Below are 24,979 nucleotides of genomic sequence, written 5' to 3'. Positions count from 1 at the left end.
AGAGGAGCAGTTTAGGGGGAAATTGCCGAGTTCACTTTGGGTGCATTGATTTGAAGGATGCCTGGGGGTCCATGCAGGGGCAGACATCTGGGAAGCATGCAGACATGTGGTCAGAGAAACGAGATGTCGGGGCTGAGACAGATTGGATGTGGACAGGGCCCATGACTTGGGAAAATGAGATTCCCAGTAAGTGAGTAAAATATTCATTCAACAAACACTATGGGGGAACCTGAGACAAACCCTGTCTGTTCATTTCTGAATATCCAGCACCTGGTCTAGGACCTGGTTGCTTGTTAAATAAACCAGGAGGAAGCACTGGGGCTGAGCCTTGGAGGATGGGCTGGGTTCTAGCAGGAAGAGATGGGGTGAGGCCCCCCGTTATCCAGCGTGTGAGGCCTGAGCTTGAGTCCAGCTCCTCTGCATTCTCATGGTAGGGCCCTGGGCCAGTCATTTTCCCTCCCTGAGCCTCAATTTCCTCATCTGAAAAGTGGTCATGAAAGGATGTGGTGAAGATTCAAAGTGATGGCTGTGGAAGCATGTGGCTTGGAACATGGGGGGTGAGGCAGGCATGTGAACAGGCTGCTGAGGGCGTGGCTTTGGGGGGGGTGACCTGGGGCACAGGGTCACCTACTTCCTGGGGTTGCAGGGCCATGTGGGACAGGAGAGAGAAATTGGGATCTGCCTGGAAAACACATCCACAGCTGTGTCCCATGTGGGAAAGGAGACCTCAGTCCCTACCCAGGCCCCCTTCCACCCCACAGCCAGCTGGAGCAGGCGGGCGGGTGGGGAGGCTCAACCCCGTGAGATGAAGGAGGGGGACCAGATGACAGGAACCTTTTCCACAGTCCCTCGGAGCTGCTGGCACTGGGTTCTGGCCACCGTCCCGACCCTCAGATCCTGACTCAGGATCAGGCTATGATCTGTTCCTTCTCTGGCTGTTCTCTTTGGCCAAGTAGAGGTTGCAAACTGGAGGCCCGAGGGACTGAATCTGGCCCTTGGGTTGGCCAGATTCGGTCCAAACTGAATTTATAAATGAATGGAGCCAACATTTAAAAATCTGTAGATATTAGATAATAACCTGTGTTTCTGACACCCACTGGAAAATCAGAGGATCTGAAGATCTGATTGCACTGGGTCCCCATTCTCAAGGGCCCACACTCAGCTTTAGACAGGGCATATGCCCCAGTCCCCACCACTCCCTCTTGTCTCTCTGAAACTGGGGCCAAGGAATAATAACTATTTATCATCTTACTCTGGCCCTCTTCACTCATTTAAAATCCCTGCCTGGCCCCTGGTGGCGCTGAGTTTTCAGCCCTGAAAAACTCTCTCTTTTCCCTCCGTGACCACCAAGGCCTTGGCCCTGTTTCAAGCCCTGAGGCCCTTAATCTCTGCCTAACGTGAACTCTCCAGGGTCACTGTTCTCCTCTTCCTGTGCTCCACAAGGCCCAGCATCCCGCCCTGGGGGATGGGTGGTGGGCTGAGACTTGGCTCGGCCCGGCTGGACCCGTGGGAGGCAGACCCACATCTGCTCTGAGATGTGTCAGCTGGGCCTGGTCACACTCTCCGTAGCTCATCCCTGAGGCATGTGGGACCAGGCGCTGTGCTCGCGGCTGGGCCAGGGTGGCAGGCGGGGCCAGGCCCGGGATGTGGTGGATGTCAAGGCTGCACGCAGCAGGCCTGATATTTCAGCTGCAAACACATTGGCTGAAAAGAGGAAAGGAGGAGGGGAGAGAGACAGAGCTGTTTTAGTGGAAAATGCTCAAAACACAGAGGCAGAAAGACCTGAATTCACACCCTTAGTTGCTCTGTGACCTTGACCAAGTCACTTCATCTCTCTGAGCCTCCAGCTTAAGGTGCAGCCAAGGAGAGCTGCCCCCAGAAGTGGTAATGTGGTTGATGTGGGACCTAAATCCCAGAGGGGCAGCCTAGAATGGAGAAGAAAAAAAATCACAGACTTTGGGGCCAGATCAACTGTCCACTTGTGAGCTGAGTGACCCTGGGCAAGTCACTTCTGTATCTGGACCCCAGAGCAAAGGTCATAAGCTCTGTTCCAGCTAAACCCTCAGAAAATTATTCTGAGAGAAAAGAGGATTCATTCATTCAACAAATATTTACTGAGCATTTCCTGTGTGTCAGGCGCTGGGGACACAGCAGGACGTGAGACAGTCAGACGTCTCTGCCCCCATGGAGTTCACACTTTTGTGGGGTGAGCAGACAATAAACAAGATAAATAAGTTGTATATTATATTTGAAAGGACCAGTGCTACAGAGAGAAATAAAGCGGGAAAAGGAGATGGGGTGTGCTGGGGGTTTAAATAGGTGGGTCACAGACAGCCTCGCTAAGCAGGTAACATATGAGCAACAATCTCTAAGAGGTGATGGAGGGAACCATCAGGAGGAAGAGGTTTCCAGACAATGGGAACAGCCACTCAGTGCAAAGGCCCCGAGGTGGGGTGCAGCAGGGAAGAGGCCAGTGTGTCTGGAGCAGAGGGAGAGAAGGGGGGTGAGGGCAGGGAGCGGGTGGGGACAGGACATGCAGGACCCTGTGCATCGTTGTTTCTCCACATGAAGTGGGAGCCATGGAGGGTTCTGAGCAGAGGAGGGGCAAGGTCTGATTTGGGTTTTCACAGGATTCCTCTGGCTGCGTGTGGAAAATGGACTGTAGAAGCCAGGACAAAAGCAGGAAAAACAGGGGAGGCGGGTACTGCAATAGTCGGTCCTCTGTTTAGTGATCATGTTTCTCCCCTGCTCTAAAGCCTTTGGGGCTCCCCACTGCCCCTGGAGAAAGCCCAAACTCCATAGTATGGCATTCAAGGCTCCCATTACCTGACCTAGCCTCATTGCTCCTACCTCAGCCCCTCACTCTCTCCACCTCAGCCTTACTAGACATTCTTCCCCCACTGTTCTATGAGCTGTGCCTCCTTTTCCTGTGCTATTCCCTCTGCCAGGAATGCCCTTCTTGTCCTCGCTTTGTGATGCAGCTCGTGTGTGGCTCAGTCCCACTTGAGCTAGGAGTTAGAAAAGCAAGAGGGAGAGAGGAAGTTCTCTTCCCAGGGAGTGGCCAAGGAGGGCCAGATCTTATCTCACTCCTCCTCAAATACACCCCAGGCCTCTGCCAGCTAAGGGCAGGTTCAGGAGGTAATAGTAGGGCTGTGGCCCACTCATGCCTGCTGTGTAGCTTGAGCAAGTCACATGCCCTCTCTGGGCCTTGTTTTCTCTGCTCTGTAAAATGGGGAGAATAATGAACCTCCTCCAGGTGGTTCAGACAGTGGTGTCGGTGGATTAGGGGGCTGTTAACAACTGTGGGAGTGATGGCATCCTGGGAGAAAATGTGAACGCACATCGTTTTCCAGCTGTGCCAGGTCCACACAGGGTGGCCCTGAGCTGATGCCAGGGATATCTTGGGGGACGGATCCCTTGGCAGCCCCGGGCATTTCCAACTTGGTCGTCCTTGAGTTACCTAAGCACCCACTGTGCGTCCAGCCCCAGTTCTGTGCCTGGGTAGGGACAGAAGGCCTGGATTCAAATCCCAACTCTGCGGCTTAGCAGCTATGTTTTCTAGGTGAGTTAACCCCTCAGTTTCCTCATCTGTGAAATGGGGAGAATAATAGTATTTATCTCCTAGAGTGATAAGAGAAGCCAGTGAGATGATGTAAATATTACACTCAGCACATGGAGTAAGCGCCTTATCAATGCCCGTTGTTGTTTTTGTTGTTCTTATTATTATTACTGCTGTTTACCAGCTGTGGGGACTCCCTGTGCCTCAGTTTTCTTCTCCATGAGATGGGTAGTAGCACTGCTGCCCTCATGGAGTTTCCATAAGGATTAAGTGAGTCTAATATGTGTAAATGGTGTCTAGAGCAGAATCTGTACTCGGTGACTTTTTTTAAGATTTCAAGTGTAGAATTCATTTAATACAATACCATAAGTCACCAATGATCTGTGAATAGTTCCTGTGAAACCCTCTTATCATCTCTCTAGCCAAACAAATGCCCATTTGGTTTAACTGAATTTAACAAAACAAATGAGATAAGGAAGAAAATTCCTAGCCTCTGGACATTCACCGCACCCCAATGGGTGATGAGAGATACATGTGCTTCTAATAAAAAGCAGAGGAAGAGCAGCATGATTATATTAACATTTCAAATAATTATGACTGGGCAGCTGGGTGACCTTGGGCAAGTCCCTACTCTTCTCGGACCCTCGGTCTCTTCTCTACAATGGGTATGAGAACTTCTTACCTGCCTTGTCTAGCTCATTATGGGATTATGGTTTGACTCAAACCCATCACAGCTGTCACTTATGAAGTGCCTCCTGCAAAGTAATGTTTGTCATCTCCCTCTCCCTGCCCATGCCCTCCCTCCCAGGAGGGAAGGTTGGGTGCTGCCTGCTTCTCAGGAGAGGACAGTGAAGCTGGAGAGGTGGCTAGAGAAGCAGCTGAGGGAGGGAAGGAAGTGGGGGGCTGGGGCAGGCTGGGCTGACGCAGCTGTGATGTCAGAGACAGGCCGCAGGCGGTGGCCAGCCCAGTGTTAATGGTGTGCTTTCTGCTGGCCTGGCCCGGTGCCTCCTGGGGGGGGCGCCCACTGCCCCCCTTAACCCCTTCCCGGCCTCCCTTTCCCAGACAGCCATCCCCTGGGCCTGGCCTTGCCCACAAGATTCCCAGATTTCACAACTGGGGCTGGCGATGAATCATGTACAGTAAGTCCGGGGAGAGAAACTCCTGGCTGCCCGGTGTCCCCAGGACAGGACAGCCGCCAAGCCTGCCTTCCCTCCCGATGGGCCGAGTGGCTGCAGGGGAGCCAGGGATCACCCCTCTGGGCCGCTGACCAGCTGGGGGGCGTCAGGCAGGACACACGACCTCTCTAGGCTGCACTGGGAATCAAGGGGTGGGGTTGTCTCTAGGAGACCTGGAGGCTCCGGAGGGCAGGAGGTCGAGTGTGGTGGTGGCTGGTGACAACCTTGAACGCGTCCCTTCACTTCTCTAAACTACCGTTTCCTTATCTGGAGAATGGGGATAATCATAGGACTGACCTCATGGGGCCAGTGCGAGGATTAAGTGAGATGATCCGTGCCCGGTGCTGAGCACAGCGCCTGACAAACACTGTTATTGTTGTTGTGATGTCAGAGCTCCTGAGGACACTCTTTAAGACCCTGGAGAAATTATTCAATTCAGTCCTTCGGGAGACATCCCCCTCACCCCCTGACCCCTGCGAACATCCACCCACCCCTCTCCACATGACACACATTATTCTTATTTTCAAAAACTTCTTTATTACATCAACAAATATTTGTTGAGCACCACTGCGTTCTGCTGAGTCCTGGAAATACAGCCGTGAATAAAACAGAGGAAACCCTCTGTTCTCATGGAGTCTATACTGTAGTGAGGGAATCAGAAATTTGAGATCATTTCAGAGACTGATCAGGGCTCTGAAGGAAATAAAGCAGGAGCTGTGACGGAGAAAGCCTGGGAGGGCTCCTCTGAGGAGGTGACCTTGGAAGAGAGACTGGAACAAAGAGAAGAAGCCAGCGTGAGAAGGTGTGGAGGGGACAGTGCTTCAGGCAGAGGGGGCTGCAGGTGCAAAGACTCGCTGGTGGGAATCAAGGCATGTCTGGGGATCACCTAGGCCAATGTGACTGGAGTGCAGGGAGTGAGGGGGAGAGGGGCACGAGGTGAGCTTGGTGGGGTGGGCACAGGCCCGCTGGACCAGCTCTCTGAACCCTGGCTCTTCCTGAAAGTGGTGCTGCCTGGGGCCCGACCCATACCTGCAGGGGCAGGCACTTGACAAGGGCCTGGCTTCTTCCTCCCTGGGGGCCCCAGGCCCAGGAGCAGCTCCCTCACATGAAGAACCTCATCTCCGGGGTCACCATGTAGGGCCAAGTGCCCATACTGAGGCTTCAGCTGGGACTCCGATTGCCTCATGGGAAAGCGGAGGGCCTGGGTCAGGTCGGCCTCTTCCTAGCTCAGGGCTTTGGCATTTACATCTCGGAGCCTCAGTGTGCCCTCCCGTGAGATGGGCATGATGCTGCCTCGTGGAGGGACGTATACAGTGGAATCCTACTCAGCCAGAAAAAAAGATGAAATCTTGCCATTTGCGACAACATGGATGGACCTTGAGGGTATTATGCTCAGTGCAATAAATCAGACAGAGAAAGACAAATACCATATGATTTCACTCATATGTGGAATATAGAAAACTTATAAACAAGCAAAAACAAAATAAATGAACAAACCAAACCAACACGAATCGATAGATACAGAGAACAGAGTAGTGTTTACCAGAGCGGAAGGGGAGGTGAAGGGGGTGCGAAATGGATAAAGAGGATAAACTATAGGGTGACAGATGGAAAATAAATTCTTAGTGGTGAGCACACTGTAGGGTATACAGATGTAGACATATAATGTTGTACATATGAAACTTATGTCAGTATTACCTCAATTTAAGAAAATAATAAAAAAATAAATAAATAAAAGGAGGAAGAGGGGGCTTGGCTTCGGTATCTGTCCCTGCTTCCCCTCCCCCGTCCTGGGGGGGAGGGATGGGCTTCCAGGGGCAGAGGGTAGTTGGAGCTTGGTTCTGGGGCCCAAGAGGTGTGGGCAACATGAGGCCTAAGCAATATTCCGAAGAGTGTTTTAAAAATCATTTATTTACTTCTAGAAAAATCCTTTACCATTTCCCATCAGGTCATGGAGGTCAGGATAGCTGATGGCATGGGAGACTGGGGCCTGACATGCAGCTGGGGAGATGAAATGGTCAAATTACAGTGTCTGTGTACCTGTGAGGAACAACCACAGCCCCCGTGGGATAGGCCAGGTTCTTATCCCCATTGTGCAGATGAAGAAACCGAGGCCCTGACAGGGGAGGAGCGTTGCCCTGGTCTCCCTGCCAGGGAAGGGGCAGAGTTGTGATTTCCGCCCTGGCTTGTGTGGCTCATGACTGCTCACAGCCCTAGCTTCGCCTGGTGCTGGGGAACTTGGGGCCAGGATGACCATCAAGGCCAGATGCTTATGGTATGTTAGGCTCCTACACATCTGGAAAGGAAACTGGCCTGAGGTTGAATCAGACCAGGTGCAACCCCTCTTCCTCCTCCCTCAGGCTGGGAGTAATTACCTGCTTGGGTTAATAGCGCCCACTTCCCACTTCCCGCCACCTTTCATCAAGGCTCCCGGAGTTGCCAGGGAGAAATTAACCCTCTCAGCAGCCCTCTGAAGTCGGTACTGGAGGCAGATGTATTATTTTTTTTTTAAGGATCAATCTTTTTTTTTTTAATGTATTTATTTATTTATTTATTTGGCTGCGTTGGGTCTTCGTTGCTGAGCACGGGCTTTCTCTAGTTGCGGTGAGCGGGGGCTACTCTTCACTGCGGTGCTCAGGCTTCTCATTGCGGTGGCTTCTCTTGTTGCGTAGCACGGGTTCTAGGCGCGCGGGCTTCAGTAGTTGTGGCGCATGGGCTCAGTAGTTGTGGCTCGCGGGCTCTAGAGCGCAGGCTCAGTAGTTGTGGCGCACGGGCTTAGTTGCTCCACGGCATGTGGGATCTTTCTGGACCCGGGCTTGAACCCATGTCCCCTGCATTGGCAGGCAGATTCTTAACCACTGCGCCACCAGGGAAGTCCCAGATGTGTAATTAAACCCATTTTTTTAACAGGTGAGTAAACTGAGGCAGGGCCCATTGCAGCCTGGCAGCCTGTTGTACCCCCATGACTCAGCAACTAAATCAGTCTCCACTTTCTTCCCATAGGAAGCAGAGGGCTTGCCCCCAGACGCCCCTTCCCCTGGGGGCCGAGCTGCAGGCGATAGACCTGGCAGGTCTTGGGCACTCCTTGTTCCTACCCTCTCACCTCTCAGAAGCAAGGAGCATGGGCTTGGGACCAGATGGAAGGGGCTGGGATCTGACTCTGCTTTGTGACCCTGGGCAAGTCACTGCCCTTCTCTGGGCCTCAGTTTCCTCCTCAGTAAAGTGGGGATGATCATACCCACCTCCTGGGTTTGTACTGAGCAGAAAGCACAGATCACACCTCTGATCAAGCTCCATTCCCTCCCCTGGCTCTGGCCACACTGGCCTCCTCAGTGTTCTTTGAACACCCAAGCCACTTCCTACCTCAGGGCCTTTGCATGTGCAGTGCCATCTGCCTGGAATGCCCTTCCTTCAGATCTCTCCCTAGCAGGCTCCTTCTCAGCTTTCTTAGCTCAAATGTTACCTCCTAAACCTAGAGTCTCCCCACCGCCCTGCCCTGCCCCAACCCCTCACTCTGTTTTATTTTCTTAAGGTATTTATGAAGGTAACTCATCATTTACCTTGTTTGTTTCCTTGTCAGCTCCACCAGGGCAGGGATTTTTATCTGTTTCATTCACAGTGTATTCTCAGAGCTCAGCTCAGTGTCAGGTACACAGTACGTGCTTAAGAAATGATTTTTGTTTTCTCCACCTCTTTGCTTGCTAGCTCCAGGGTCAGCTACTAACTGGCTGTGTGTCCCTTGCTTTCCCTTGCGCCCCCTTGTCAACTAAGGATGGACTGAGCACTATTCTCTTGAAGGACTCAGGTAGCTTTGAAATTGCCAGGACCTCAGCCTCATATCTCCCCAGGTAATGGGAGTTGAGAGCAAGAAGGGAGGTGAGGGGAGACGAGCCCCCACCTGGTGCAGACACCCTCTTTCCTGCTGCTCCATCCCCTGCCCTGTTGCCTCAGGTTTATGGACTCACTCCAGGCAGATCCCCACGACCAGCCACCCCCGCCCTTGGCATGTCTGTCAGCGCCCTTGGGGGAAAGAATTTGGAAAGGGGAGGAAGAGAAAGAAAAGAAAGCAGGGTGCAAGGGGATGGTTCCCACACCTGTGTAAATAATTTGTCATCTTAAAACTTGTCAAATATGCTCACCTTCAATGCCCAGTTCTTGGGCTTGTTTTCCTTGGCAAGGCCCCCACGGGAGTGGAATTTCGGCTGAAGGGAGCCCAATTGTCATCTTCTAAGCATGTTCCCAGGCCGGGGGGCCAGGGAGGGCTCTGGCTGACACTCCACTTCCGTCCCCAGAAGTACCGGAACATTCCTGGGATTTAGGGAGCAGCTGCCAGGCCTGGAAGCTGTCCTAGAATTCTGGAATGTTGGAATTCAAACAGTCTCCTGCCCATTTTTCAGAGGAGGAACATGAGGCCCAGAGAGGGGAAGGGGTTGGCCTGAGGTCACACAGCATGCTGGGATGAGCTAGAGTTTGCCAAGAGAAGGTGGGATCAGTATCCATCTCCTGTTTTCTCCTGTATTGGGGTAATAGCACCCCAGTTTCCTACTGGAGAACCTCCTCTTCCCCCATCTCCGTCCATGAGGTTTGGGTGGGGTGTCTAGGACACTGCCTCCAGGGGTGGACATATGACCAAGTCTGGCTCCAGTGATTGGTCTAGGGATGCATGTGTAACTAAGCCTGCCCAATGAAACTCGATCCTGGGACTTTGGTGGCTGGGAATTATTTGTGAAAAGAGTTACAGTTTTTCCATTGGATTGAGAGTGAGCAAGTGAAAGCCTGGAGCATCAGGGGACATCATAAGAGAAAAACCTGCCTGAGAGAGATCAACATAGAGCTGGACAGTGTTTGAACCTGTGGATCCAGCCATACCTGAAATTAGACACTCTTGGGTGTTTTAGTTTCATGAGCCACCACATTTTCCGTTTTTGGCTGAAAGCGGTTTGGGCTGGTTTTCCATCACTTGCACACAAAAGGTGCTGACTGACCCAGGGGAAGGGAGAAGGGAAGAGATTCCAGGCAGAGGACACAGCATGCATAGTGACCCCGAAACAGCAATGCCAAGGGATATTCGGGTAACAGGGAAAAGAAGGAGAGTCATCCCTGAGGTGAGTTTAGGAGTTTGTCAGGTGGTCAAGGTGGGAGAAGGGAGTATCTGTAGCAAAGGGAACAACCAATGTGAAAGCTTGGAGGGGGGACTAGCTACTGAAGACTAACCATGTGCCAGGCTTGTGTCAGGTGCCAAGGAACACAGAGATGAAAAAGGCAAAATCGAATCCAGCTACTCCTTAACTGCTCCAGCTAAATATGGGCTCTTCTGCTTTCAGAGTTGAGCCATCACACCTCCCTCCTTATGCCCGCTGTGCCCTGCCAGCATGCTGTCTCAGATACTCGAATGCTCTCTAATTGGTATTGGGCACCATTGGGGCCACCCAGCTTCATTTTATAGGGTGCATAGGGCATCCGTTCACATTCGGTCACATCATGAGAGTTACTCCCTTTGCAGATCTTTTTACAGTCCTTCCTTTACATCATGGAGAGTCTGTTTGATGCTAACCTGTTTCTAACACCAAATACTTGCTAATCTCCCTTTGTGAAAAAGAGAGAGCAGGTCTCAGGTTCCATACCTTTGGCACACAGTTTTATCTAGCTAGACTTTTAAAAAACTTTGTATTGAGCTATGGCATACACAAAGAAGTGCTCAGCTTGAATTTTCACAGCCATGTAATTAGCACCGAAATGATCAGACAGGACATCACTACCTCCAGAGCTCTTTTCTCTCCTCTGTTACTTCCCTTCCTATGGGCATTACTATCCTGACTTCTATCACCGTAGATCAATATCCCTTGTTTTTGAACTTTGATCTTTTTCTATAAATTTGCCTTTTCCAGAATGTCATATAAGTGGAATCCTGCAGTGCATTGCCTTTTGAGTCCGGCTATTTTACACTCAGCATCATGTGTTCGAGATGCATTCATTTGATTGTGTGTTATCAGTACATTGTTCCTTGTTATTGCTGACCTAGTATTCCATTGTATGGATGTACCACTGGTTGTTTACCTACTTACCAGCTGAGAGATATGTGGGCTGCTTCCAGATTTAGTGATTATAAGTAAAGCCATTATAAACATTTGTAAACAGGTTTTTATGTGAGCATAAATTTTTATTTATCTTGGGGAAATTTCTAGGAGTAGAATTGCTGGGTCATACGGTAACCATATGTTTGACTTAATCAGAAACTGCTGAACTGTTTTCCAAAGTGTCTGCACATTTTACATTCCCACCAGCAATGCATCAAAGTTTCAGTTGCTTCCCATCCTTGTCAGCACTTGGTATTGTCAGTTTTTAAAAAAATTTTAGTCATTCTAATAGGTGTACACACTGGTATGTCATTGTGGTGTTAATTTGCCTTTCCCTAGTGACTAATGATGTTGAGCATCTTTTTAATGTGCTTATTTGCCATCTCTGTAGTTTCTTTGGTGTAGTGTCTGTTCAAACTTTTTGTCCATTTAAAAAATCAGATTGTTTTCTTATTAATGGGTTTGGAGAGTTGTTTATATATTCTGGATACGAGTCAGTCCTTTGTAGATATGTGATTTGCAAATACTTCCTCCCAGCCTGTGGCGTGTCTTTTTGTTCTCTTAACAGGCAGACTTTAATAACATTGTTTTATTTTCATTGTGATGGTTCTTCTGGTTTTCTTTCATTTGTGGCAAGTATTCTTTGTTGTTTTTCAAATCTAGTGATCATATCAAATGTTTCCTTTTAAAATAAATTTATTTAGATAAAAAGGTAAGTCAACTTGAAGAAAAATATTAAGCAATAGTAGAAATAGTGGAAAGCAGACTGCACAAAAATCATGAAGTCAGGTACTTGAATAACCAAAGTGTGGACAGCTCCAATTCATTCCATCAACAAATATGGATTGAGCACCTACTATGTGCCAAGCTCTGTGTTAGGTGCTGGGACACAGAGATGAACAGAGGAAGAGTTTCTGCCCTTTTGGTGATGGTTTCTCTCCAGTGAGTTCCTCTTTATCCTTCAAAAGCCAGCTTGAATGACCCTTTCTTTGTCCAGCGTTCCCTGGAGCACTCACCACACCATATTACAATTTTCTGTTTCTGTGAGCATCTTCCTGGGTAGGGGATGTGTCTGGCAGCCTCTGAGCGGGTTGCATAGAGCCTGGTGCTTAGGTTCTCAATAAATAGCATCTCACGAAGTAGACGCTATTAGGAGATGCCAAAGATGGGACTGCTGATTTGATTGGTTGAAATCAGCCAGCTCCACCCAGGTGCAGTGGCCTGAAGCCCCTCCCTGCTGCAGTCTGGGCTGGCACTCTGCAAACCAAGGTCATTCTCCTTGGCCTCCCCTTCCACTAACAAAGACACCAAGAGAAAAAGCCTCTCAAATCCAATGCCTCCAGCTCCCCTTTTTGCTCCCCATCCAGTGCCCATGGATGCCTTCCCTGGTACTCATTGATCCCGCAAATGCTTGCCAGGCATCTCTTTGCTCTGACTTGGCCCCATTGGCCACCTCACCCTGGCCCCGCCCCCCCCCTCCTGCTCCTCCACTCCAGCACAGCAGCCTGCTTCTGTTCCTCCAACAAACCGAGCTCATTCCCACCCCCCGGGCCTTTGCACTTGCTGTTCCCTCTATCTGGGACCCTCTTTTTCTAGCTCTTTGTGTGATTGGCTCCTTCTCCACATTCAGTTCTGAGCTTAAACTACTCCCTCCCCAGAGGCCCTCCCAGGCCATACTATCAAAAGCCTCCCTGGTTTATACTTTTTATCCTACAATTCTGTTTATTTTCTTTGTAGCACCAAGGACCCTCATTTCAGAGTTTATTTGTGTGTTCACTTGTTTCTTGTCTGTGTCCCCCGCTGGAGCGTCAGTACTGTGAGGGATTTTGATCTGTCCTTCTCTGTCTTCCCTGTGCCTGGCACAGTGCCCAGTGCATAGTAGATGCTCAATAAACATTTGCTGAATGAATGAATGATGTCTCCTTTCTCAAGATGCATTCAAAGCAAAGTTAAGCCCCTCAGTCCATATATCAGACTAATGGCTCTCTGGGCTCCTTCAAGGTGGGACCACATGTCTTCTTCCTGGCCCACATCTGGCCCCTGTGGCTGGCCCAGTGCTCATTGCTGCCTACCAGGTCCCCCAGGCTTGTGTCCTGCCAGCTGCCCAGCCTGGGGGGCTGTTCCACCATCCTTGGAAGTCATTCCCCAGGACCTCACCCACTATGGGCCGTGGAAGGGGCTGGAGATAGCTATGTGGGCTCCAGGGACCCTGCATGGAATCCCATCAGCTCACCATGAGAGTCATTTCAGCTCCCTTTCTGTCCTCCTGGTTCTGCCATGGCAAAGGCAAGGCTCCCCTTGAGGCCTGTGTGTCCTTATCATCTTCCTACTACCTGTTCATTTGTTTTAAGAAACACAGAGCAGACCCCAATGCCAAGCCATCAGCAACAGTTATATCTGACTTTGTTTCACTTCTTTGTATAATTTGCTGAATATATTCAATTTACAGTAAGTGCCTTAGGTTGGGTTCCCCTAGAAGCAGATCCCTAAGAAAATAATTCAAAGGCAAGTGGTTTATTTGGGATGTGATCCCAGAAAACACTGGTAGGGGTGTGGGGAAGTGGGACTAGGAAGGGAGGGCCTCCAATGCAGAGAGTATTATCAAGCAAGTAACCACTGTGGGCACCTGCAGCTCAGTGTGCTGTGGAGTTCTGAGAAACGGTATAGAAGGTGCAGATAACCTCGGGGCTATCCAATGGGGGTAGGGTGGGGGGGCGTGGCCAGGGAGCTGAGGAACCTATACATCTGCTCCTGCCGGTCCTTAGTAGGAGGCAGCTCCCTGGAGTGTTAATTCCTAGCACTTCAGCCTCCTGCAGGAGGGCAGCGCCAGCAGGTAAAGGGGCAGGTGCTGGCAGCTGGAATTTGGTCTGTGTTCATGGAAAGTAAGCAGGAAGGGAGATGGGCGAGGCACCGAGAGCAAATGCCTCATACTTGATACTGGTCTCTCATTTAAAGCAGAGATAAAATGTTTCCTTTAAAATGAAGTTTAAATAAAAATTTAAAAAGTGAGTTGACTTTACACTGCTATATTTAACATAGATAACCAACAAGGACCTACTGTATAGCACAGGGAACACTGCTCAATATTCCGTAATAACTTAAATGGGAAAAGAATTTGAAAAAGAATAGATACATGTATATGTATAACTGAATCACTTTGCTGTACACCTGAAACTAACGCAAAATTGTTGATCAACTATGCTCCAATATAAAACAAAAAATTTAAAAAAAAAGTGAGTTGTCTTAAAGAAAAAGAGTAAATCGTGTACAGGGGATACGTGAATGTGGCAAACTCTGCTACTTTTAAGGGCATTCAAAGCCTTTAACAAGCAGACGCGTCTCCTCGGTGACCCACCAGGATGGGGATGCAGAGACCACCCCCTCCTCCCAGCACACCGACCTCAACGCTGCCCTGGATTCCTGGGAATCTTGGAAATGGGCCATGACGCTTGAAGCCCTTTTGACTTGGGGTCTATCACTTAACATCTCTAGGCCTGTCTGTTAAAAGGGTAGGTTCTAGGGACTTCCCTGGCGGTCCAGTGGTTAAGACTTTGCCTTCTAATGCAAGGTGTACGGGTTTGATCCCTGGTCGGGGAGCTAAGATCCCACATGCCTTGTGGCCAAAAAAAAAAAAAAAACAAACCCAAAACATAAAACAGAAGCAATATTGTAACAAATTCAATAAAGACTTAAAAAAAAGGTGGGGGGATAAGTTCTAAAGTCAGGTGAAAGAGTAAATGTGCGAAAACAGCCAAGACAATTCTGCAAAAGAAGAACTAAGAGGGAAGACTTGTTCGTCCAGACATTAGAATCTATGGCAGAGGTATAAAAAATAAAGCTGTATGGTATTGGCATAGAAGTGGGCAGATACATTAATTAAGGGAATAGAATAGAGCCCAGAAATTAGCCCAGGTGTCACCTGTCCTGCCTAATGGATGTGAAAGGGTTTGGGAAAAGGGGAGACATCAGTGAGCGTGGAATTCTCTGGATTGGGCCTGGGCTGGGGCAGTGGCTTCCCAGCAGGCTCCCGTCTTTGGCCTTTCCCTCTGGTCCACCTGCCAAGGCACTGGGAAGATTCACCCTCATGGACCACATGCTCCCCATGTCTACCCTGGGAATCTCAAAAGCCTCCAGGACGTTGCTCCCTTTGCAGTTCTCTTTGATTCTTCTGATTAACCCACGGAGAAAGCCACACGTGGGTGTTGGCAGGCCTTTAACATCTGTCCAAAGCTTGCTCATCCCTCATTATGCGTTATGAAGCTGAGCAGACCTCAGCCCAGAGCTCTCAGCTGGCCACAGAATCCAGCTAGACTTTAATAATATTTTTTTGTGATCATTGCTTTTAAGGTTACTTTCCATCTGTAGAAACGATTACTTGTTTTCTCTTTCTGGTAACAGTATACATTTTCCTTTAGAAATTATTTTACTGACATATGCTACAATGAGAATGAACCTCCAAAACATTATGCTAAGTGAAAGAATTCAGACATGAAGGTCACTTTCTGTACGATTCCCTATGAAATATCTGGAATAGATAACTCCATAGAGACAGAAAGCAGATTGGTGGTTGCTGGGGACTTGGGTGGAGGAATAGGGAGTGGGGAGCAACTGCTTAATGGGTACGGGGGTCTCCTTTCGGGGTAATGAAATGTTTTGCAACTAGTTAGAGGTGGTGGTTTGCACAACACTGCGAATACCATTGTGAATACCAAATGTCACTGAATTACTCACTTTAAAATGGTTAATTTGATGTTACGTGAATTTCACCTCAGTAAATGATTTTTAAAAAACCAACCAAGCAAACAAAAAAATTAATTAACTTAATAAAAAGTATGAATGGCTTTAAAGATGACTTTTAAGCGAGGTTCAGGAGACACTGGCTAAAAGAACCGGTCTCACCTCCAGGCCTTGGCTCATGCCTTGCCCAGGTCTGGAATGCCCCCTCTGCTCACTGACGGAATCTTGCCCATCGCTGGGAACCTAGGCCTAGTATCAGCTCTGTAGGAAGCCCTCCCTGATTACACAGGCCCATCGGGGACCCAGAGCGGTCGGGTGGGCCCAGTCCTGCAGCTTTTCAGACCTTGGTGCGAATCTTATTCGTGGGGAGGAGTCTCTTAACTTTGGACATGTTATTTAACCTCCCCAAGAGGGCCTCAGTTTCCTCATCTGTAAAAATGGGGGTTCATGATCATTCTAATGTCACAAGGTTGAGTTACTACATAGAAAGCCAGCAGACAGGGCCAGATGCAGAGTGGGTACCCTTGATTCACACCTGGCTTTGAGCACCGATCACATCATATTGATTTATTTGCCTCTTGTTTCCTGGACTGTAAGCAAGGTCTCAGTCTTTGTGATCTCTGTATCCACAGTTCCCACACAGGGCTCACGTAGTAAGTCCCCAAGAAGGGTGTGTTGACTGACACCCAGAGGAATTCCTAGAATGCCGCTTCCTCTCTCCACCTTCAGTGTCCCCACCCTGTCCAGCCCCCTTCATCACTCACCTGGACCATTGCAGGTCACCTGGCTTCTGTCCTCTACTCCCCACCCGCAATCCATTCTCTACACCCAGCCAGAGGACCTCATTAGAACCTAAGTCAGATCCTGTCCCTCCCCTGCTCAGAACTTTCTCAGGGCTCCCACCTCACTCAGAGTAAAAACTGAAGTCCTCCCCGTGGCCCACAAGGCCCTGCATGATCTACCTCCCCCCCCCACTTCCGCCATCACTTCTCTGTCCTCATCTCCCTCTACTGTCCCCCTCCAGCCATGACAGTCTCCTCCCTGTTGCTCTAAAACTCCAGGCCTCCACCTTTGGACCTTTGCACCCGCTATTCCCTTTACCGAGGACACTCTTCCCCAGATATCACCCACTGCTCACTTCCTCCCCTCCTTCAGACCTTGGTTCAAATATTCCCTGTTCAGGGAGGTTTTCCCTGACTTCCTGGACCTCACTGGACTCCAAAACTCTTTTTCTCCCCTAGGAAAGGCCCTTGGCTGGGATCCTGGGCCCCGCCCCACATCTCGGGAGAGGAGAGGCTCCCAGGCCTCTCTCTGGACTTGGGGCCTGGGGTTAGCCGTGGAAGCAGGCGGCACCCAACTGTTCCTGGTGCAGAGGCCTTTGCCCGCCCGCCCTCTGGGGGGTGGGGGCACCCTGCCCGGCTTGCACAGGCTTCCAGGGTGCAGGTGGGAAAGTCCCACGTCCTTCTCCGCTTACCTGACTCGGGCTGACTCAGACCCTCACGCCTGGCCAGAGGGAGCCGCGGCCCCGCCCAGCCCCTTGATGGGAAACAGCGCTGCTAGGGCCTGGCTGGGCCAAGCACTGACTCACCTCGCCCCCCCAGCCTCCACCACTGAGAGTCACGCCTCCCTCCTGCCAAAGGCGCTCCAGCTTTGCTCCCGGGGAGCTTTCCCCTCTGCGCCTTTGCCCAAGCTGTGCCTTGGCTGGCAGTGCCCTTCTGTCTAGAGCCTTCTGTTCCTTCAAGCCCAGCCTGAGGGCCATCTTCTGGGGGGAAACGTCAGGGATTGCTCTGGCCAGAAGGGCAAAGGGGCAAAGGGGAGAGGTGATAATAATAATAATAGTGATAATAATAACTATTATACAGTAATAATAGTAACTAGCCATGCTTACCATGTGCCAGGCACTGTCCTTAACACTTCATTGTATTCATTCATTCAACCCTCACAATAATCTTATGAGGTAGGGACTTTCATTTTCCCAAGGCACAGAGTGGTTACCAGCTGGTAAATGGGAGAAGAGGGATTTGAATCTAGGCAGTCTGGATGTCACACCACCTTTCTCATCTCCCAGACCTGGAGAACCAAGTGGAGACCGCTGAGGGAGCTGGGCAAGGAGGAGATCCAAGTTCTGGGTTCTGTCTCAGCACCCCTCACCCACAGTGGGAACCAGCCCCTCTCTTCAGGGTACAGGCTGGTCTCTGGTCCCTCCATCAAGGTGAATCCTCAGAACACAGAGTCTGGGCAATCCACCAACAGTGGCGGAAAGGGAATTTACATGTGCAGAATAGGGACCACGGCCTGGACGCTTAACCCGTTAACCTCCCAGCAACCCTGTGAACTGGGGACAGTTACCAGCATCCATTTTATAGAGGAGGAGAATAAGGCCCAGAGAGTAACGGGATTTGCTCAAGGTCACAGAGCTAGGATATGGCAGAAGCCGGATTTAAACCCAGGGTTGTTCTGACACCACAAGGCCAGAGTCCCTTCTACTGAGTGGTGACCTAGCATCTCAGTGAAGAACAGGGCAGGGCCCAGATGTCAGAAAGAGCCTGAAACTTGAGTTCACATTACCCTCTCCCTCCAGCATTCCACTAACCTCCACCCACCCATTCATTCATCTATCCATCCACCCATCCATCCTTCCATTCAGTTATCCATCCACCCACGCTTCCTTCTATCCATCCATCCACCTAGTCATCTACCCACTCATCTACCATCCAAACATCTATCCATCTATCCTTCCATTCTTCTGTCTGTCCCTTCCATTCACCCTCCATCCATCCATCCACACCTCCATCCACCTATCCTTCTATCCATTTTTTCTATCCCTTTCACCTTCTGTCTATCTGTCTGTCTATTCATCTATCTATATGTCATCTTAAACATTATCTATCTATCCGTCACCCATACATTCTTCTATACATTCATCCATTCATCCATCCACCCATCTATACATCCGTTCATCCATACATCCCACAGATGTTTATTTAACTGATGGCGGCTGTGTCCAAGCCTTCAGATCACTGTGCCTTGAGCCAGGAGAAGCATACCTAATTAGGTTTCTGTTTATTTGCTGTTCCAGGAAAGCTAATTGTGGGGTTTGTAAACAGCCCTTTGATGGCTGGAGAGTTACTTAAGAGGACAGTTAAATAAACAACCGCTGGGTGGAAACAGTCAGTGCTGGTACACGGCGGGTCCAGGGTCATGACCTGCCTTGCACAGCAGGAGGAGGGCTGAGGTCCAGACAGTGTGGAGGCTTTGGGGTCAGAAAGGAAGTCAGAATAATGGGAACAGTGGCAATAACATCTACCATGTGTGGAATGCCTACTGTATGCCAGATGCTGTGCTAAGCACAGCCCTTACAGCAACTTCATGTGATGGAAACAATTATGATCCCATTTATGGATGTGGAGACTGAGGTTTGGGGAGGGGAAGCCATGTGCTCAAGGCCATAGATCTGGGAAGTAGCACCGTCAGGACATCAATCTGTCTGCATATAACAGTGATGATAATAATAGCAAATAATTATATAGCACTCACTATATTCTAAGGCACTGTTCTAAGAATCTCACTAAATACACCACCCCATGAGGTCAGTACTATCATCACTCCCATTTTACAGATGAGGAAATTGAGGTTGAGAGGGCTAAAGTAATATGCAAAGATTACTCAGGTAGGAAGCAGCAGAATTTAAAAAAAAAAAAAAAATCTGGACCCAAAGTCCTACTCTTAACCATGTTATGCAGTGGATTGTACCTTCTATGCATTTAACTTAGAAAGATCCAGCCATACACAATTGGCCAAACACTTTTTAAAATCATTTTTTCATTTTTCTGTTTTCTATATCTAAAAATACTTTGAAATTATAACTTGTAATGTCTTTTTAATTACTTATCTCAGGGGTCAGTAAACTTTTCCTATAAAGATATCAGATAATAAATGTTTTAGGCTTTGTGGGCCATGTGGTCTCCGTTGCAACTATTCAGCTCTGCTGTGGTAGCTGGAAAGCAGCCGCAGACAATATGAAACTAATGGGTGTGGCTGTGTGCCAATAAAACTTTATTTACAAAAACAGGTGGAGGGCCAGATTTGGCCCAAGGGCTGTAGTGCTGACTGTGCATTTTAAATATATCTGTATTCACCAAACCATGTTCTCTTGCCTTTTCATGAACAACAAAGGATTTTCAAGGATACTTTCAACCATTGCTCAGTTTCACCTCCAGACCTTTTGCTCACACATGCCCTATACATCATTTACCCCTTTGCCCGCTAGTGGCAGCTTCTGAAGGAATTTGCAAATTCCTTGCGTTAATCTAATTTCTTTATTCACATAGTCAATAAATGAATGACACTCATGAGAGGTGCTCAGTGACACTCATGACTTCCCACCAGCAACCCTGAGAGTGCTAAGAGCCCTGGGAATTACTCTTCTCTATACCAAGTTCTGTAAACTTCTGGCTTGAAAAAAAAGTTGTAAAGTAAAAGTTAAGTAGTTCTATGGCTGCGGCTCTAATACTATTTCCTATTGGTGACAAGAACAAGGAAATGAAAGGAGGACTGGTAGAGATATTACAAAATGTCCTCAGGGCTAGTGGGAACAAAATGGGGTAAGGTCAGGAAGATCCCCTTTCCTCTTTATCCCCACCCCCTTCGCCTCAGTGTTGATTTCCCAGACTCAGAAAAGTTGTGAGCCTGGGGAAACAGTATGTGTTCACTTCCGAATTAAAAGACAGATGACAACCTGGGTAAAAATATTTGCAACATAAATGTAGACAAATGATTTATTTCCATAATATCTAAAGAATCCTTGCAGAGCAATAGGAAAAAAAACCCCAGCCCACTAGAATAACAGGGTAGTAGATGGGAACAGGCAATTTGCGGAAAGAGAACCACATACGACAAGATGTCCAACCTTGCTGGTAATCAGGCAAATACAAACTAAAGAAAAAAAAAAATTAGATAACATTTTCGACTCCTCCGTTTGTCAAAAATAAAAGATTGATAATGTAATGTATACAGGAGACTGTGAGGAAATGGCCACAGTCATATTCTGCTGGTCTAAGTATGAATTGGAACAGCCTCTCAGGAAGACAGTTTTACAGTATCCAGTAAAACTGTAAATTCATATTTTCTAGAACTCAGCAATTCCATTGTTTGGCGTCTCCCTTAGAGAAATATCAGGTACAAGGAGTATGTGCCAAGATGGTTACTGGAAACAACCTAAATATCCATCAATTGAGGAAGGGTTAAACACCTTGCAGTGGTCTAAGGACCCCCCCATCTTTTGAGACAGAGCCTGCCCACCTCCACCATTGATGCTGAACCTGCTAGATACTCGTGCTACGCAGCCCCCCTTGTAGCTGGGGGTGGTCACATGACCTGGGCTCCACCAATCAGACACACCTACCTAAACTTGGAATAAGGGATAGTCCAGAGGCAGCAGAGATGTCTTACCCAACCCAGTCCTGTGGTATGATTTGGGGCCCTGTCCCTGCTGACTTTGAAATCTGGTTCTCCAACCCTCTCAGACTTCCCCAACCCCTCATTTTAATTTGAACCTTTTACTCAAGTGTAGAATACTACAGAAAAATGCACAGGTCATAAGTGATAATTTGATGAATGTTCATAAGTGAGCACACCTGTGTAACCAGCCCCACATCAAGAAACAGAACATTCCACTCCCCCAGAAGCTCCCCTCGTGCCCTCTGCCAGTCACGACTTTCCCAAGGGTAACCAAGGGTAGTGTGTCTGTTACTAGTCCTTTACTTAAATGGAATCAAATGGTACGTGTTTGTGTTTGGCTCCATCTCTTAATGTTAATGTCTTCAAGATCCATCTGTGTTGTGCATGTGGTTGCAGATCATTCATTCTTATTGCTGGGCAACATGCCATTGTCTGGATGTGGCTCAGTTCATTCATTCACTCTACTACTGATGGGCATGTGGGTATTTTCTAGGTAGAGGCTATTTATGAATAAGGCTGCTGTGAACATTCTTGTGCACATCTTCTGTTGAACATCTGTCTGCACTGCTGTTGAGTTTAGACCTATTGCTGGGTCATGTGGTTAGTGCATGCCTCATTTTATTAGAAATCACCAGCTTTCCAAAGTGTCTGCACCATTTTGTGTTCCTACCAGCCACATATGAGTATCTTCTAGATGTTCCACCTCCTCATCAGCTCTTGGTATGTTCCATTTTTTTCATTTTAACCATCCTAGTGGGTGTATAGTGGTCTCCCGCTGTGGTTTTAATTTGCATTTCCCTGATGATCAATGATGTTAAGCCCCTTTGTGTGTTTACTGGTCATTTGGCATCTCCCTTTGTGAAATGCCTGCTCAACTCTTTGCCCTTTTTGTCAATGGATTGATTGTCCTTTTGTCCCTAAAGTACTTTTAATAGACTCTGTTTCTGTTTAAATTACTGTATTAGGCAGGGTTCTGCAGGGAAACAAAATCAATAGATTATCTATCTATCTATCTATCTATCATCTAGTTTTAGGAATTGGCTCATGCAATTGTGGAGGCTGGCACGTCTGAAATTTGTAGGGCAGGCTGGCAGGCCGCAAACTCAGGTAGGATTTCTATGTTACAATTTGGAGGCAGAATTCCTTCTTCTCCAGGAAACCTCAGTTTTCACTCTCAAGGCCTTTAACTGACTGGCCCACCCACATTATCGAGGATACTTTCCTTTACTTAAGGTCAACTGAGTGTAGATGTTAATCACATCTACAGAATACCTTCACAGCAACACTGAGACTAATGTTTGACCAAACAACTGGGCACAATAACCTAGCTAAGTTGACACGTAAAATTTAACCTTTCAATTACTCAGAGTTGTTTACGTTGTTTGCAACTTGGAGCCCAATCTAATCCACCATTTACATAAACACACACACACACATGCACGCATGCATGCACACACACAATATCAACAACAGTGTTATGCATTTCTACGTGTGTACGTGCACAAGAATAAGTCTGGGAGGATATGGCCAAACCTGTTACATGACCACCTCAGGGAGTGTCCAGGATGGAGGTCAAAGGGAATTTTAACCATAAGCTGTAACAGTAAAGAAAATTTTAAAGAGTATAATAATGTTAATTATGTAATTAAAGTTAATTTTTAAGTGGGAAAACTTTTTTCAAAAAATAAAGGAATCATTAAGTTCCCATTATTCATTCATCAATTATTGACTCAGCACCTGCTATGTGCTCGTTGCTGGAGATACAGTGGATAAGATGGGCAGCCTCTATCCTTGTGGAGCTGACATCATAGTGGAGGAATCAGGCAGTAAAGAAGCAAACAAAGAACTTAGCAGGTAATTTCAGAGAGTGTTAAGGAGTATTCTGAAGAAAAGTGAACCAGTGTAGAGACAAAGAATAAATGGGGATGTGGGGCTGTGTTGGATTGATGGTCAGAGAAGGCCTCTCTGAGGTGACATTTGAGCTGAGTCCTGAAGGAGGAGAAGGAGCTGGCTTTAGAAGGAGCATACCAGGTGGCCAAGTCAGCAAGTGCAAAGGTTCTGAGGTAGGAATGGATCAGATGAAGTGGGATGAGAACCCGAGCAGTGCTTTTGGAAAGTGAGGCCTCGAGAGGGAACAGGATAGCTTAAGGGCACCGCACTGGACACAGTGGAGCCAGGTGGGAGCCTCTGCTGCCTGTCCCAAGATGAGTTTTGTGCTGGTGCTGAGCTGCCTGTCTAGGGTGGAGGCCTCTGAGCTGCTTGAAGGGCTTTATCCACACTCCTCTCCAGCAAGCCCTCTGTGATTAGAACGGAGCACTGGAGACACAGCCCCCAGGCTTGTGTCAGCCTCGCCCTGCCAGCCAAGGCCAGCAGCACCGCAGAGGGTCATCTGAGGGCTTCATACTCTTTGCCTCTGAGCTGGAGGGTCAGCAAAATCTACCATCACTGTCTTACCTAATTGTAATATAACAGGGGCGAGGGAAGATGCCCCAAATAGATGCTTTCCCTGAACCATCCCAGCAACTCCTGGTAAAAGCCCTGGCCGGGGGAGGGGGGGGGTATTATTATTCCCATTTTATGGCTGGGAACACTGAGGCTCAGAGAGATTAAATACCCTGACTCCAGGGCCTGCGTTCTTCACCCTTACAGTCTAGATTCTGCTTCTCTAGCTCTCAAGGCAAGAGCAAGGCCATCTTTTTTTTAAATGACAAAGCCCCAGATGGGAAAGGACAATCCCATCTAGGCTTTCATTATATAGATGGAAATTCCAAGGTTTGGAGAGAAAAAGGAACCATCCCCTGACTATACAGAGCCAGAGCTGGAGCTGGGTCTCCCTGCTCCCAGGGCCCTTTCAGCTTTACCCCCTTCTTCCCTTCCACCTTCCTTCCCTCTTTTAGTGATGGCTTGACTGGCCTCTAGGCTGTTGCTCCAATATGCCAATCTCAATCCTGCCTCAGGGCCTTTGCACTTGCTGTTCCCCTACCAGATCTGGTCTATCACTTCTTTTTTGCCTTCCTTGACCACTGCATTGACAGTAGTTCTGCACTCACTCTTCCTATTTTGATTTATTTTTCTGCCAAGTATTTTTTACCCTCTGTCATTATATTAAATACTTATATTATTGTTTATTGTCCATCTCCCTGCCTAGAAGATCAGCCCCTTGAGGACAGGGACTTTATTCACAGCTGTTTCCCCAGTGCCTAACCCAGGGCCTGGGCTCCCATAATGCTCAGTATGTGCTTGTGGAATGGATGGGCAGGTAGATCGATGGATGATGGATGTATGGATTGGTGGGTGGATGGGTGGGTGATAGATGGATGGATGGATGGATGAATGGATGGATAGATAGATAGGTGGGTGGTGGATGGAAGAATGGATGGGTGGATGGGTGGACAATTCTCCCAACATCACTTCTCAACCCTGGGCTCTGGGTCTCACACTTAGCTCTTCTGACTTGCCTCCTTTGGCTCCAGGCCTGAGCAGGCAGCTCTGGGGGCTTCCGCAGGATCAGGCAGGAGTTGCTGTTTCTCATTCTCCTCTGAGGCTGGGCAAACAAAGGCCTTTGTTCTCCCTCCCCTGCCTGGCCCCTCTACAGCCCAGGGTGGGAATTTGTTGGCAAGTTAGTAACATAACTTTGCCGCCACTTAATTTTGAGGCTTAACCTGTCAAGCTGGGCCCATGGGCTCCTATGGTCCATACTGGAGCTGGGCATAATGGGGGTGTGATGGGGGTCATGGTGGCCAAAGCACAGGGATGATTCCTACGTGGATGAACCTCAGAGTCTTCTGGAGAGGTTGATTTTTAGAGGTGGTGGAGGGGGAGTTACAAGATGAAGTTAGCTCTGGGCTCTCTATAGACAGCTTGGGACAGTGTTTCTTCTTGTCCCCTAGAGTTGTCCCCACAGGGCGGAGGGGCAAGAGAAGGGAACCTCACTTAGTGCTACAGTGGTCTCATGAGGGTGGTACCATCAT

This window comes from Balaenoptera musculus, chromosome 15, assembly GCF_009873245.2.
Source record: "Balaenoptera musculus isolate JJ_BM4_2016_0621 chromosome 15, mBalMus1.pri.v3, whole genome shotgun sequence".
Lineage (NCBI taxonomy): Eukaryota > Metazoa > Chordata > Mammalia > Artiodactyla > Balaenopteridae > Balaenoptera > Balaenoptera musculus.
The sequence above is the reverse complement of the archived record's forward strand: the minus strand, read 5'-3'. Positions refer to the sequence as shown.